We start from the raw sequence: 15,402 nt of genomic DNA on the forward strand, positions 1-15,402 counted from the left end.
CTCTCCATTGCAACATTAATGCAGGCGGCAAAATGTGTCTGAAGAAGCAACACTGTCATCTCGTAGACATCTCCAGGTTCTCCAACTCCTCATATAGGCCCAGGATTAAGCTATCATAAATGCTCCTCCCTTCAATTCCTAAGTTGTGCAAAAGGACGGCCTGTTTCCTAGCTGCTGAAAATTTTTCTCCCCCAATTGCAATCAACTACGAATTAAATAAGGGCTTCCACTTCTTCCATGGAAGGGTAGGCTCCCCACGTTCACACAAGAATTGCGGAGGTTGACTGATACCACTAGCAGCCATCCTGAAAATGAGAAGTAACTTAACAAGCTAACACAACAAATCAATACAAAAGATTAACATAAAAATGAAAAAATAACAATCAAACATAAATAAATAAATAATTAATGTAAGTAATTACTGCCTTCTCTCCTCTGGATGAAACTCTTCAGAAATGAGTTTTCAAACATAGAGAAGTATGATTGTTTGTGTGCTTGATCAGGAAAAATCTCGTTTATGCCCCTCCAAAATGCTGCAGGTTTCCTGTTATGACCACTTTGTTTCTTTTTTTTGCTTCTGTAAGATGCTGCAGCTCTCCTATGATGATCGCTTTGATGCTCTTCCTTTTTTTTAAAGAAACGATGCATTCCACTTGCCAAAACATGCGGCAACTCTGTGGCAATGATTTTTTACTGTGAGAAATGCTCAGTGCACGATGAGCATTCTAGTTATTTGCGGTGACTCTTCTTGGTTGTGTGGGGTATTGTGATGTCTGGACACTCCCAGTATGCGTCCTGACATCTACATGCTACCATAGTAATGACAAGAGAAGGAGGGATAGTCACTCTTATTCCCCCTAACAAGTGTACTTGAAAACAACAAAAGAGTGACTGAAAAATTCCACAAAAAAGTACTAAGGAATAAAACAGCACAAGGAAAAAACCTCTTTGTTTAAAAGAACCCTCACTTCACCAACCTAGTTGGTGACATGCTTCATCATTGGGTTCCCACCAGAGAGGCTGAGTGCCCCCCTGGTGTGCATGACGCCTGAGTTACAGCGGAGCAGATTTTTTGTGAAGGAATGTGAGTGCGAAAGGTGGTGCAAATTTAAAAGATGGCTGGTTTTATCCAAAAATTATTTTAATAGTGGAAAACCAGTAATCATTAAAAGCAGGTGAGACAGACTTCGGCTGACTGGATAGGTTAACCCGACCCATCCGGTTTAGTAAAAAAAAGTGAAAATGGTCGACATGTTTCTGCTTTTCAGTGCAATTTTGCTAAGCATTCATCTGGAACGAAGCTCCACGGGAGTATACGTTCTCTAAGGTGCACCCTGACATGTGGAGAAGTGTGGACGGCAAAACTCATGGTTTTACCTATGCGGCCTTCAGGGATATTCAAAAGCCACTGGACTCTGTAAAAGAAACAAAGAAGAGACACACATGAAAACTAACCCTAGGCAAAGCACTAGGCTACGCTCAAGTAGTTTGCGAAGTTTGCGCTACTTCGCACTACGCGAACTGGACGTAGCACAGTGCAAACACACGTAGCATAGTGCAGCGGTCATTTTTTGATTGCTCGCGGTCCTCAAAGTCAAGTTGCCGACGCAAGCAATCAAAATGACATCTCGGCAACACTTTTTTCTCGTTCGCGATCAGCAACATCAAGTTGCCGATCGGAGCGTGGAAAATAAACCTCCCGGCGAGATTCTCAATGCGGGAAGGTCAGATTTCTCATTGCGAGTGGTCGGTATGCTCGCGACCACTTGCGATGAGAAACTACCAGTCCGCGTTGAAATTTACTTGAGTGGCAGAAAACTACAGCTCGCACTGTACAAGATGCCGTTTTCAATGATTGCACAGTCCCAGATGCTTGTCCGCACTGTGCAAACATTGAAAATGGCATCTTGCACAGTGCGAACAGGGTACTACGCAGCTCGTGTAGTGCTACGCATAGCTCGCATAGTGCAAAGTGCACTTCGCGTAGCTACACTTAGCGCTACTAGTGCTTTGCCCAGGGTTAGTTTTCATGTGTGTCTCTTCTTTGTTTCTTTTACAGAGTCCATGAGTAAGGCGCTTCCTAGTGAAGGAGGACTGCAAGGAGCTAAGGCAGAAAGAACAGGAAGCGACCAAGTGCAGCCTCTAGAAGGAACTGCTCTTTGGTGTGACCTTGAGATGCTGGTGCTCCTGGGGCTTGCTTAGAAGCCAGAGTAGTACCAGTGCTTTATTTGTAAAAGAATGAGTGCCGGTGCCCAAAGCTCTGCTCACAGGCCTGAGCCCGGTGCTATTAAATGTTGGAGCGCAAATTACCGAAGCTACGTAGGCTTGAATCCACCTCATGCTCATTTACTCCATTACCATACCCTTCCTGCCCATTTACCTCTCTCTTGCAGTCTCATGTTTTCTCCCTTTGTGACAATTTGCCATACTTCTCTTCCTGAATCTTTCCACTTTGTGTGTTTTCCTTCTACTCTTGGTAAATGTCTAATGTGGAAAAATAAGTGCCGGTCACCACAAAAGAGTGCTGATGGTGCTCACTGGCAACCACCGGCTCAAATTAAGCACTGCAAAGCACATGTGATGGTGGAACACTCACAAAAACCATAAACGCATCACTGCATTTGCTCTCCAAAGCACATAGCACCTGTCAGGAGAAATTAGTAACTGCAATCAGCAGTCACAGCAAATGAACAAAATCCACTACAGACATCTGTCTCTAGAACCAAGATCAGCCACCATGATTGGCAATGACTTAGTCCTTCATGCTGATCCATGGCTGGAAGCTTCCTTGATTGGGTGGCAGGTTGGTCGTGAGGAAGATTTCCCAATGTGGATTTGCCAGATTGCGACCATAATCAATGAAGTGCGGTATCCACCATCGTTCGCTCTACTCTGCACCCCTACAATCACAGCCTTATGTATGTGCGCACCAGAGATGGCCACGGCAGGAGCAATACTACCCCACCACCACCGGCACCCGCAGAGAAAGGTATATCTTGAGGGTAAAAGGAGCTGTGGGGAGACCATATGGACACCGCACATGCTGTCAAATCACAAACACTTGGGAGGGATAGAGAGGGAAACCAAGAGTCAGAAGAACAGCAGCCATAATTTCTACCCTCCCAGAAGCAACGTGTAATTTCTACCCTCCCAGAGGCAATGCGTCATTCCTACCCTCCCAGAGGCAACGCGTCATTTCTACCCTCCCAGAGGCAACGCGTAATTCCTACCCTCCCAGAGGCAACGTGTCATTCCTACCCTCCCAGAGGCAACGTGTCATTTCTACCCTCCCAGAGGCAACGTGTCATTCCTACCCTCCCAGAGGCAACGCGTCATTCCTACCCTCCCAGAGGCAACGCGTCATTCCTACCCTCCCAGAAGCAATGCGTCATTCCTACCCTCCAAGAGGCAACGCGTCACTTCTACCCTCCCAGAGGCAGCACGTCATTTCTACCCTCCCAGAAGCAACGCTTCTGCCTTGCACTAAGGACATCTGTGCCTTGTCCAAATGATCAGGCTACATTTTTGCTCAGCGCTTGACGGTCAACAGAAGGATAGCTGAGAGGTCTGGTGGAGTAAGGAGGTAAATTGTTTTGTCATAACATACCATACATAACACAACACAACATATTTGAACATAACACAACACAACATATGTATTTGTAAAGTGGATATTCAGCGCTCTGGGATTTCTATTGCTAAACAACAGGTGTTTACTGTTGGCCCACGCAAAGGTGCACGTTCACCCAACTGCAGAAGGATGAAAAGCTGAGTGGACACTCAGGATTTGGAGCTTAGATTTTTAGGTCAAGCACAGATCTCTGGACTGAACATCTTAGTCCACTGTAGCACCAGACTCAGTCTCTGAAGAGGAAGGCATTTCAACTGCTGGCAAGGCTGTCTCTGTGCTTCCGCTGTGTCTGACGTCTCATTGGTAATGCTGCAGGAGGTTGTTCATGAGGACCAGATCATGAGGTTGGAATGACTCCTTTCTCAATGATTCCGCTGATGAAAGGGAGGGGGGAGCTGAGATGCTTGTTTGTCTGGGTCCAAGGGGTGATGTGTTTTCAGTAAAGGGAGGACCTGTCCTGCTCTGAGAATGTTCTTTGCCTGATAGGATGGTAAGGATATGGTAGTGTTGTTGTCTACGGTAGCCCAGGTACAATCTGAGGCCAGAGTAGGGTGATTTACAGGCAGAACCAGAAGCACAGAAGTGGTAACAGAGTGTGGGAGATATTCAGGTGAACTCAACTAAGTCACTATGGCCCTGGTTATGAGTGGGCTGCAGTTTTCTGATCTTTTGCAATCCCCTGCTTGCATATCTGCTAAACGGAGCAAAAATCTCACCATGTGAGGAGGGGGAGGGGCCTCGAGGGGGGCGGAACCGCATGCCGAGAACTACCTGCAAGGCACTTTTGAACCCCACCCCGCCCTCAAGCCCTCTCCTGCAAAAATGAGAAAAAAAGCTTGCTGCGGATGGTGCCGCTGTCCGGACCTGTTTTCACATCCCTTAGTTGACGTCAGCAGTTCAAAGCCTCGGAAAACAAGCGGCGGGAAAACCACTATTTGCAGTGGTTTTCAGCTCGTTTTCCAGACCCACGTGATATAACTTCCCACCGGGTGACCATGTGATGGGAGAGCCGATATTGTGTGTCACACGGTGGCACCGTGTGAGTTAGCGGATTTGTGTTTGTGCAGGGGTCAGAATTAAGAGTTATGTGGCACCCTGTAATCACAGAGTGATACACCAGCACCGACTCCACCGGGGGACTGGTGCTCAGAGCCATGTGTGTATATGTGTATCCAAGGATAGCTAGGCGAGAGCAATTCAGAAGCAGGAGTGCAATTTATTTTCCTGATTATTAGCTGCTGTGTATTTTGCAAATGCGTACACTTTTCACATATTTATTTTGTTGTTGTTGTAAACTTAGTTACAGGAGGAAATGTCTCAAAACTTTCAAAATGGACGTGTGATGCAGCCACATGAGCAGAACCAGTAATAATTACAAAGCGACTTCAGAACCTGCGTAGATTGGCATCATGCCTGACGGTTCATTTGAGGGCCCACATTGTGTATTTTTTATTTATTTTATTTTTGCGATTTTCTATAGCGCGAACGTTCCCGAAGGTGTCAGAGCGCTTTACATAAGCACCAGTTGAGAAACATAAGGATTTAGGATTACATGCGTTACAAAAAGGATACACACGGAAAAAAATTGCAAATGTACAAGATGTAAAGTCACACAAGGAGGCGATACACGTGGATCTACTCTAAGATGGTATAAAGGTCTACTGCATATACTAGTGATTGGGGAGCTCTATATACATAGGGAAGGGATAGACATGGATATACTCTAGGAGTCACATAGAAATGGAAGAGAGCACAGAGGTCTACTGCATATACTAGTGATTAGAGTTATCTCTATATACATAGGGAGGGGACACATATGGATATACTCTAAGAGTCACATAGAAATGGAAGAGAGCACAACTGCCTACTGCATATACTAGTGATTAGAGTTATCTCTATATAAATAGGTAAGGGATACACATGAATATACTCTAAGAGTCACATAGAAATGTAAGAGAGCACACCGGTCTACTGCATATACTAGTGATTAGAGTTATCTCTATATAAATAGGTAAGGGATACACATGAATATACTCTAAGAGTCACATAGAAATGGAAGAGAGCACACCGGTCTACTGCATATACTAGTGATTAGAGTTATCTCTATATACATAGGGAAGGGATATGACTGGGTATACTCAAGGATCACATAGGAACGGTAGATGGTATAAAGATCTACTGCATATACTAGTGATAAGAGTTATCTCTATAAACAAAAATAAGCACACATAGTAGAAATCCTCAGGCAGAGTTCTGTTAAGTGGGGTTGTAGGGGGGACGAAACCACAACACCAAGAAAGGGTGGGAGGGAATCAAGGATAGGGAGAGAAGGCAATGCATAAAAGGGAGGAAACTTTTGAGGAACATCAAGGGGGAAACGAGGGAAAAGGGTAAAAGACGAAGGAATGGGCAAGAAGACAAGCAGGGGACCAGAGAAAAACGGCCGAGAGCAGCAGCAAAATGGCAGGCAGGAAAAGTGAGGAAGTCCATGAGAGTCTGTGGTCCACAAATACAGTGCCTCAAGTGTTTCCCGTACCACGGAGAATAGTTAAGGTCATCCGACACTCTGATGTATCTTATAGGAGTGCCCCTGGCCAAAATGAAAGAGCCCTGTTCGGCCTGATGCCTGCTCGTAGACAGAGACGGTTGGTATGAAACATTGTCCCGCAAGGTTTCGAATATTCCCTACCACAGTCATGGTGCAGGCATGTGGTATTCCTCAGCACGCTGTGTGGTAGACTGGTGCGCGCACACCACCACGAGCAGGTCCGTGGAAATCCAGATCAGTCTTGCGTGACCCCGGGGCAGTCTAGTGATGTCGACAGCCTCAGCGCTCCAAGTGGAGGAATGCAGCAATTCTTAAGATTAGGGGCAGCTTTTGGTGTGCGAGGGCAGTGAGAGTTGGGTTCAGAAGCTCAATACGGGGAGCCGATCGCCAGTTGCAGGTTGCCGCCAACCGCCATTTTAAGGTCAGGCATGCGCAGGAGGGAATATCGTTATGAGGACCGCCTCCAGTGAAATGCCGCTAATGAAGCACCTGTGGTTTTGTAAAGCTTGTGTCAGCCTCTGTGCTGCGACCTTCAACCGCACCTCCTGTTGGGGATTGCAGCTGTCGGCGCTCTCTGCAAGGTTACGACCGCCATTTTGTACGCCGCCGCCTTCTCCCCCGCACTGCAGATTTTCACCGCTCCCACGGCACCAGCAACGATCGGAGCAGCCCTGCAAGTGCCCCACACTCTCCGGTTCAGGTAGGGAGCATTGGTGTCGAGGAGAATGCTCTCCAGTGGCCAGGAGCCGGGCCGGAGCAGAGCGTGGACCTGGAGCCGAGGCAGACCCCCGCCGGTTGCTCCGCTCCTCCGCTTAGCGCCCTCGCCCGCATCTCGCTCCCATCTCACTGCAGGCACCGGGTGTTCCGACGCAGTATGCAGTGCCGGGGGCCCAGATTAGAGATCGGGATCGGCAATTAGGTATGTATATGCTATTTCTATAGTGCAAACCTAGCCAAACGGAAGCAGAGCTCTGTACAAGGTCAAAGGTAAGTTAGTGAGTAATAGGAGAAGCATCTGAGTTGTGAATACCTACTGCAAGATTGCAAGAGATTTCTAGATTATACGTGAGAAAAAAACTATTTTGCCCAGGGCTAGTCACAAGTTACTCTCAGGAGTAAGTAACCGACAATTAGATAGCATTTCACAGACCAGAACTTTATTGTGAAGTAAGGCAATTCAAACATTTCAACGAGATGCAAGTAAACCACAGGCAGCTAGCAAATCACAAAACAGAAGAAGCAGAACGTTGATGCAACATTACAGTACAAAATGGTATAGAAATGGCACCTGGGTGCAGAATGAGGCAATAAAGAGGTTTCAACCAGTTGCAGGTGACTGATAGCAATGCAGCTAGAAATTTACATAATTCAAAGGGCAGTACATTTATGGAGTTATACCCATACACTGGTAGCAGTCAGTAGCATATTAGCTACTCCAAGTCTTAGGGCCTGATTTTGAGATTGGTGAGTGGTCTTGTGTTATTCCTCATTCCATGGATAATAACTTGAAATAGCTAAATTTAGGATTATATAGATATGGTCCACACTTGTGGATTCTGGCCACCCTCACCTAATTCAAGCTCCCTTGTGTGTGGGTCTAAAGCTTCAGGTAGGGAGCAGAGCCCACTGACACAGTTCCAATTTAAAATGATTGACAGAAATACTTTGTGCGGCACATTTTGAAAACCCAGCATGCTCAGTCACACTCACCCTAAAGAAGCACTTTTTGGTTCAGAACCTTTTTAAATACTCATATGGATCCAAAACAGATACATAGTCAATCAGAAGTTCAGATCCAAATAGTTAAAGAGGGAAGCACCACCTCATTTGATGTACCAGAAAGGAAGTGAAACTAAGCGACACCACCCTAATGCAGAATTATTCACAAAAACCCATAGTGTTATGTTATGTTATAGTGGTATTTGTAGCGCGCACTGTTACTCATGAGTGTCCTGGCGCGGAATGAGTCAGAGGAGGGCAGCAGAGAGTTTTAGACAGACATGCTGAAGAGGTGTGTTTTTAGCTGCTTCTTGAAGATCCGGAACTCCGTGATGTGTTGGAGAGCAGTGGGAAGTGAGTTCTAGGCAACTGCCGCTTTGACCGAGAGAGAGCTGCCACCCAGTCGGACTCTGCGGAAGCGAGGAATCACCATCCGGCGTTGGGCCACTGAACGCAAGAGGCGTTTGGGGACATGGAAGGCAAAGCGCTTCCTAAGGTAGAGAGGGCCTACACCATGCAGCGCTCTGTGGGCCAGTATAAGTGCTTTAAATTTAAGGCTCTCTGTCTGACATTCAAGATTTTAAAACTGTCTTCTCCCCCGGCCTTGACAGGCCTTATCTCTTTTTATGTCCCTACACGATCTCTTAGATCAGAAGCCCAGCTTTTGGCGAACAAGCCTAGGTTTAGGCTCAGCAGGATGGGAGGCCGTTCCTTCCGCGTGATGGCGGCGGATTTATGGAATTCTCTCCCTGTTCAAATCCGCGCCCTTAACAGCCTAACCCTCTTCAGACGGGCCATTAAAACTCACCTATTTACCTCTGTCAGTTAAATATCCCCCTTGTTCAGCTTTGATCTGTTATGTTGCTGCATATGATCTGGCGCCAGGACGCCCCTTCGCTGGGGCAGCTGTTGCGCCTAATAAATGTTATTAACATAACATAACATAACAAATTGCAACCTCTGAACTTCTGGAAGCCAATGTAGCTCCCGCAGATATGTGCGTGCACTAGAGCGCCCAGGGGCATTGAACAGGAGCCTAGCTGCCGCATTTTGAATAATTTAAAGCCTGTGCAGCAGATAGGCTGGCAGCCCCAGAAACAGAGCATTAGCATAATCTAATCTGGAAACAATCAGGGCGCGGGTTACCATCTCTTTTGCTGCCCTCGGGAGCAGAGGGAAAAACTTCCTGAGCATTTTGAGGGTCCCGAAACATGTGCCCGTGAGCTTTTTTATATGGTCGGAGAAGCCAAGATCCTCACTAAACTAAATGCCCAGGTTCTCTGCTGGCCCAGGTTTAGCAACCGGCAAGGGAAGCCTGGAGGCCACAAAAGAGTCTCAACAAAAGCCTCAAGCTGCCGGAAGACCACCTTTTCACATACCTTAGCAAGTGCCGGCAGCAGTGATATTGGTCGATAGTTAACCGGCTGCAGGGGGTCAAGGGTAGGTTTCTTCAGGAGGGGCAGAAGTTTGGCACGTTTCCATTTAGAGGGAACGTGACCTAGCTGAAGTGGGGAATTGACTAGATTCACTACTATTGGGCAGACTACATCAGCTACACCCGCTAGGACCCGTGCCGGGCAAGGGTCCGCTGGGGAGCCCGACTTGAGGGCCTGTAATAGGGCCAGTATATCTGCCTCAGTGGTAGGTAAAAAAGATGAAAACACCTCCGAGCCGACTCGGGGAGTTGACAGGGGATTCAGGGGGAGATCACTTTGGGCCTCGCCACCGAACCTACACTCTCTTGAATCTTAGCTGAGGATGAGAGCTCTTCACACCCCTCGTTCGATAATGGTAGTGTGCTTTGTTCCGCACAGGGGGAGAGAAAGCTCCGCACAATTGCAAAGATGTCCTTGCTATTGTTCCGTGCCATCATAATCCTCCTGGTCAAGTAATCGCTCTTAGCCTTTCGAATGGCTGTGTAGTATTCAGTCTGTGCTGATCGTAGGGCCATCTTAGCAGAAGCACCATAGTTCTGTCGCCAGCAGCGCTCCATCCTTTTGCAGCCCAGTTTCAGATCCCTAAGAGTGGAGGAGTACCATGGCAGCGACGGAAGGGAGCGCTGAGTGCCGCTCCGTTTACCATCGGCACAGGACTTAACTCCCTGGCTAATCCAGTGGTCAAAGCGAGCCACAGCCGCCTCTAGATCTGTAGTAGGGGAGGGGCAGGACTGACCCAGGAACTCAGAGAAAGCAGGGAGATTAACCTTCTTGGCCAATAGGCCAGAAGTCAGTGTAGCATCTCTATCAGATCGAGTATCCTCCCAGGAGAACCTGATCAGGAAGTGGTCCGTCTAGGGTGTGGGCTCAGGGTCTAAGATTGAAATAGGGAAATTGGAACAAACCAGATCGATGAGATGGCCTCCCGAATGGGTCGGGAGTGACACAAGTTGGGTAAGCTGGGCGAGGAGCAGGGCCTCCATAAGGGACCTGGCCTCCGGGGTAAACGGCGTGTCAAGGTGAATGTTAAAATCGCCTAATAAAAAGTATTTTGGGTAGCGGAGGGAACGTGGTACAATAATGTCCTCCAGGGTGGACCATATTTTAGGACAATGTAGGGGACTCAATTATGTTTGCCCTTTAAAAACACTTTATATGTTTTTAACCATACTAAGAACGACAGAGTTAGACAACTGGCGCAGTCCATATAATATGTAGCAAGTTCGCATTCCTGCACTGTCCACCAGGCCTAGCACCCTTTTATGGACTGATTTTTGCTGGTATTTTGGCTCTGAGCACTCTCACACTGCAAGTCAGTGCCATAATGCATTTGGCCTTTGTCTCAAAACATGGGGTAAAAATTGTAATACCTAGAGTGGTTATTTATTTTCCAATGCAGCTGTGGTAAACTAATGTCGGAAATGCAATAGCTGAGAGGATGCTGAGTATCACATGTGGACTTTAGTGTGTTCTTATATCACTCACATGTATGAATGAAAAGATATGGCTCAAGATACACTATTGCATCGGGCTGGCTAGTTTACAACTCTGCAGTGACATTAGCAAAGTCACCCCTCAGTGGGCTCTATAAGTGCACAGGGATGGGTGCTTAATGTATGAAACTGGGACACCCTCAAGAAAAATGTGGCCCTACAGCAGACATGTATGAAATGCCATCGATCATTGTGTAGCTAAAGGGCCTGATTTAGAGTTTGGCGGACAGGTATTCACTGCGGCACCCTGACAGAGTATCCACCGTCAAATTCTGAGATGCCCGCCGGGCCTGCAGACATTACTTGCATTTATAGAAACAACATCACAGCGATCTCTGGAAATGCATTGAAAGTTTGACGAATGGCTCTGTCAACATGCCGGAGCTGTGTATCAAACTTGCAATGTTTTTTTTTATTTTCAAAAAGAAAATCCCAAGCAGAGATTTTCTTTTTTTATTTTAAAAAAGAAAATCCCAAAGCAGAGATTTTCTTTTTTGAAAATGGAGAAAACAAAAAACACAATGTCCTCCTCGCCATATGAGATTTCTTCTATAGTGAGGGTTATTTTGCAATTTTCATTGTCCCTTACCACCAGTTTTTACCTGGTAGTGACGAAGAGTGAAAATTGTGCATTTATCCGCCCACTCTAAATAGGATGGATGGACAAATGATCAAACCTCTGGCTGCCCTTACTCTGTCTGGCTGTTGGGGGTGAATGTGGGCAGTGGAAATAGAGTAATCTCTGCCTTCATCATTCTGAAGGTCCTCCCAACACTAAGGGGTCAAGTAGGATGGCGGACGGACAAAGTCCGTCTGCCATCCTGTCGGAGGACGGGACCGTCTGCCACAGGGGTGGAGGTCCCATGCCTCGTATTAGGATGCACCCGCCACAGTGGCGGGTGCATCCTGCATTTTTAACATTGCGGCGGGCGGTGCTGAAAGCACCGCCCGCCGCAATGCTAAATATGCATGTTGCGAGTTTCAAAGCACACCATGACAGGCACCACGCGGTGTCTGCCATGTTGTATTTTGAAATGCAGGGGGGGTACCATGGGTACCCTCCAACCCCCTTCACCCTGGGGGCAAAGACCATATGCCTTTTCATGGCGGCAATGCCGCCACGGAATGGCATTGCCCACAGCACATCCTAATATGGCTGGCGGTGTCTGATAGACACCGCCACCATATTAGACCTTTTCCGCCGCTCTCGCAAGGGGACCGCGGCGGAAAAGCAGCGTACGATCTTCCCGTCCGCCACGGTCCCCCCCGTCATTCTAATATGGCGGGGGGAAATAGGTGGTGGACGGGCACGGATGGTGGACAGATCGCCACCGCCTGCATGGCGGTGGCGATCTGTCCGCCTATTCTAATCGGCCCCTAAATGAGGTGGGAGGACCTTCAGTTTGGCAGAGAGGGTATTCCGATGCCTTTGCGATGGAGTGCCCTTGAGCTGCAGTGCATGCAGGTAAGAGCAGTGGGGTAGTGGGGTCAGGTGGGGGGGGTAATTTCGAAAATGATGAGAATGGAAAATTAATTAGTTATTTAATTATTCCTCATCATCGTCCGTTAAAATCCCCCTTCACCTGGCCTAACCGCTCTCACCTGCACAGGCCGCTGCTTGTACCTTCTGCCAAATCATAAATACTGCTTAAAGTTAAGTTTTTTATACTTCGACTGGAAAAATAATTGAAACCTGCTTAAAGGTTTTCTACTAATTTCCCAGAACTCTATTTCAGTTGAAAACGTTTACTTTTGATACTGTAAGGTGAAAAGTAACTTTTAAAATTATTTCACTGTCTGAAAGATATGCAGATTTAAACCAGTCCTGCAGGCTTTTCCTCCCCCAATGCCTATAATTACTTTAATCACTGATTTGGTGTGAAAAGGTTTGAGGCAAGGAAGCAATACACCAGTTTGTAAAGGCAGGAAGACTGTTGTGGGGAAAACACTGGAACACTTAGCTGGGATGAGCCAGATATTTAGGAGAAGACAGGATTATACTACACCACAAAGGACATGCGGAATAACTTTCGTTTCTGAATGAAAATGCCCTAAGGAGGCCCAAGTGACCGAAGCATTATTTTCCAGTCCTGTCAGGCATTCATGTATACTCACATTATTAAGGAAGGCTGTTCCCGGATCAGGAAAAGGGGGTGATTCCTCATTTCCACACAGCCGAATCTGGTAGTGACCCAGAGCTCTTGAGAGGAGAACCTCACTTCTGCCTTAATGCACCCCAGGTCCATATCCATCCACTCCAGTTTAACAGTGGAAGTGGGGGAGAGAGGCGTTGGCCTTCCTGGCTTAACACCTCTCTCCTCCACTTCTGAAACGCAAGGCTCTACCATATTTACAAGAATGTGGTGCAGCCTACATTTAGCAACTTAGCGCCAACGCAGGCACCCTTGCATCTGAGTGCAAGTGTGTCTGCATGCAGGGAAGGAATGTTTATGTGTATAAAGGTGTCCCTTCCTGCACATAAACAATCCTAGAAATGCAATTCTGTCACTTCCATGTGTCCTGCTTCATGCAACACACATGAAAGTAACAAAATTGCATTTTAAAAAAAAAGTTTGTTTATGCACAAGGCAGCACACATGGAAAAAGCAAAAATGAGGAGAAATAATGCATTTCTCCTCGTTTCACCATCTTAAGACCAGTTTTCACAAGGTCTTAATTTTGACACTGCCTCTTATGTACGCCACCGTTGTACATAGGGGGCAGCATCAAATACAATTGGTGTTGCGGTGGAACTCACACCACAACACCCACTGCATGCCCTTTTCATGCTAATCATCGCTTGCCTTATGTACAATGTAGAGTTAAGCCACATTAAGTGGCTTATCGCTGTCTTGTTTGTAGGGCACAGCCTATATCGCCACTATTGCTATAGGTGACGTTGTGGTGGCGATAGGGGCTTGTACATATAACTACAGCTCACAATTTAAAATTTTTAAAAAATTGAATTCAATTCATATGGAAAACAATCTGTTCCCGTTTTTTTTAAAAAAAAAAACGAAAACATACAGAACATAAATCTTCTTGTTAGTGTCTTTTGTTGCTGTATCATGACTAAGAACCCAGTAGCTGTTTATATTGACAACACAGGGAGTAAATACAGTGGTAAGAGTTCCCAAAAGAAGCTTAATTCGCTGCAGATTTGCTAGTACTACTGTGCTGATTTCAGATGAGTGTATTGTTTTACAGAATATGGCTGCTTAGCAGAATAAGTTGACCTCTTAGACTATGCATACTGTCTTCCAGGCTGCTGGCCTGGCATAAGCCCCACCTTTGTCCACCGCACACCTGATATCCCCATATCCATGATTAACAGATTGTTCGGTGGTTCATTTCTGTTAACAATGTTTATTGTGATCCTGATTCCAAAAAGTAATTTCAGATGCAATGTTAGAGTCCTGGAGTAAGCATTACTTTGAACCAGGAAATGAAAGCTAGCTAGTTAGCTTGTAGTGCAATGAGCAGACCTGGGTTTAAAGTCTTCAACGCTGGACAAACATCTGTGCCTAAGTCAACGGCTGACATTATCTGACTTGACCATTCACAAAACTGTGCAAAAATATCATTTGCATTGACCCATATGAAGCCAGGAAGGCTAGTGTCCAGACTTCATGCCAGCCCACGTTCTTCTGAGCCCACTACGTAGTCGTCTTGATCATCCACTGCTCCTAGCCTGTGCATAGTGGGTACTGGGTGCAGGGGAAACAACCTTTACGATGCAACTTTTACCACGCAGTGCCTTTACAACGCAGGTTTTTCAATGCAAGTCATTACAACGAATTTCGCTGGGGGAGCTGTAGGATAGGTAATAGTTTAATTTACTATCCAACACCTTCCCTACTATCCACTGGGACTGGAGTTGGAATAGTTAATTAAAATATTCACTATTCCCCCAACGCAAGTCGTTGTAACGACTTGCGTTGAAAAACCTGCGTTGTAAAGGCATGCGTGGTAAAAGCATGCGTTGTAACAACGTAAATCCGGGTGCAGGGCATTGCCCTGGACCATCCCTCTGCCTCCTGTATACAGCACACACCCTATGGCCATCTGCAGTGATCTCTATACGCAGAACCATCATGCAGCAATGGCCTGTGCAGTCACTGTTTCTCTGAGCCTGCTGTGAACTGCTGTTTGCCCTGCACGGCTAGCTCTTTCACATGGATGGCCATGAATGAATGAATGAATGAAGCTGGCTTTATATCACGCAACTTAGCCCCAGAGGGCGTCAAGGCGCCCTGCCGTCATACTCGGCACCAGCCCCACTGTACAAAACCCTCAGCACCAGCCTTTACACATGTTTAGCGAGCTTTGGTTTCAAGGGCTTGCTCTGCACCAGCCCTGCATGCGTCCAGAAACACAATGCACTGCACACTGTCTTTGGATAAGAGTAGTGTGCTCTGGGTGTAAGGTCAGGCCTGCAGTTAGACCCAGCACCAGCCTTTGTGCTGCCACCAATGATAGACACATCCTTTAGCTTTGTGCAGTAGTCTCTGGATGCAGGGTAGGTGTGTGACCAGGCTCTCGGCAGCCCATTTCACCGAGCCTTCAACCTACCAT

This window comes from Lissotriton vulgaris, chromosome 5 (genome assembly GCF_964263255.1).
Source record: "Lissotriton vulgaris chromosome 5, aLisVul1.2, whole genome shotgun sequence".
Classification (NCBI taxonomy): domain Eukaryota; kingdom Metazoa; phylum Chordata; class Amphibia; order Caudata; family Salamandridae; genus Lissotriton; species Lissotriton vulgaris.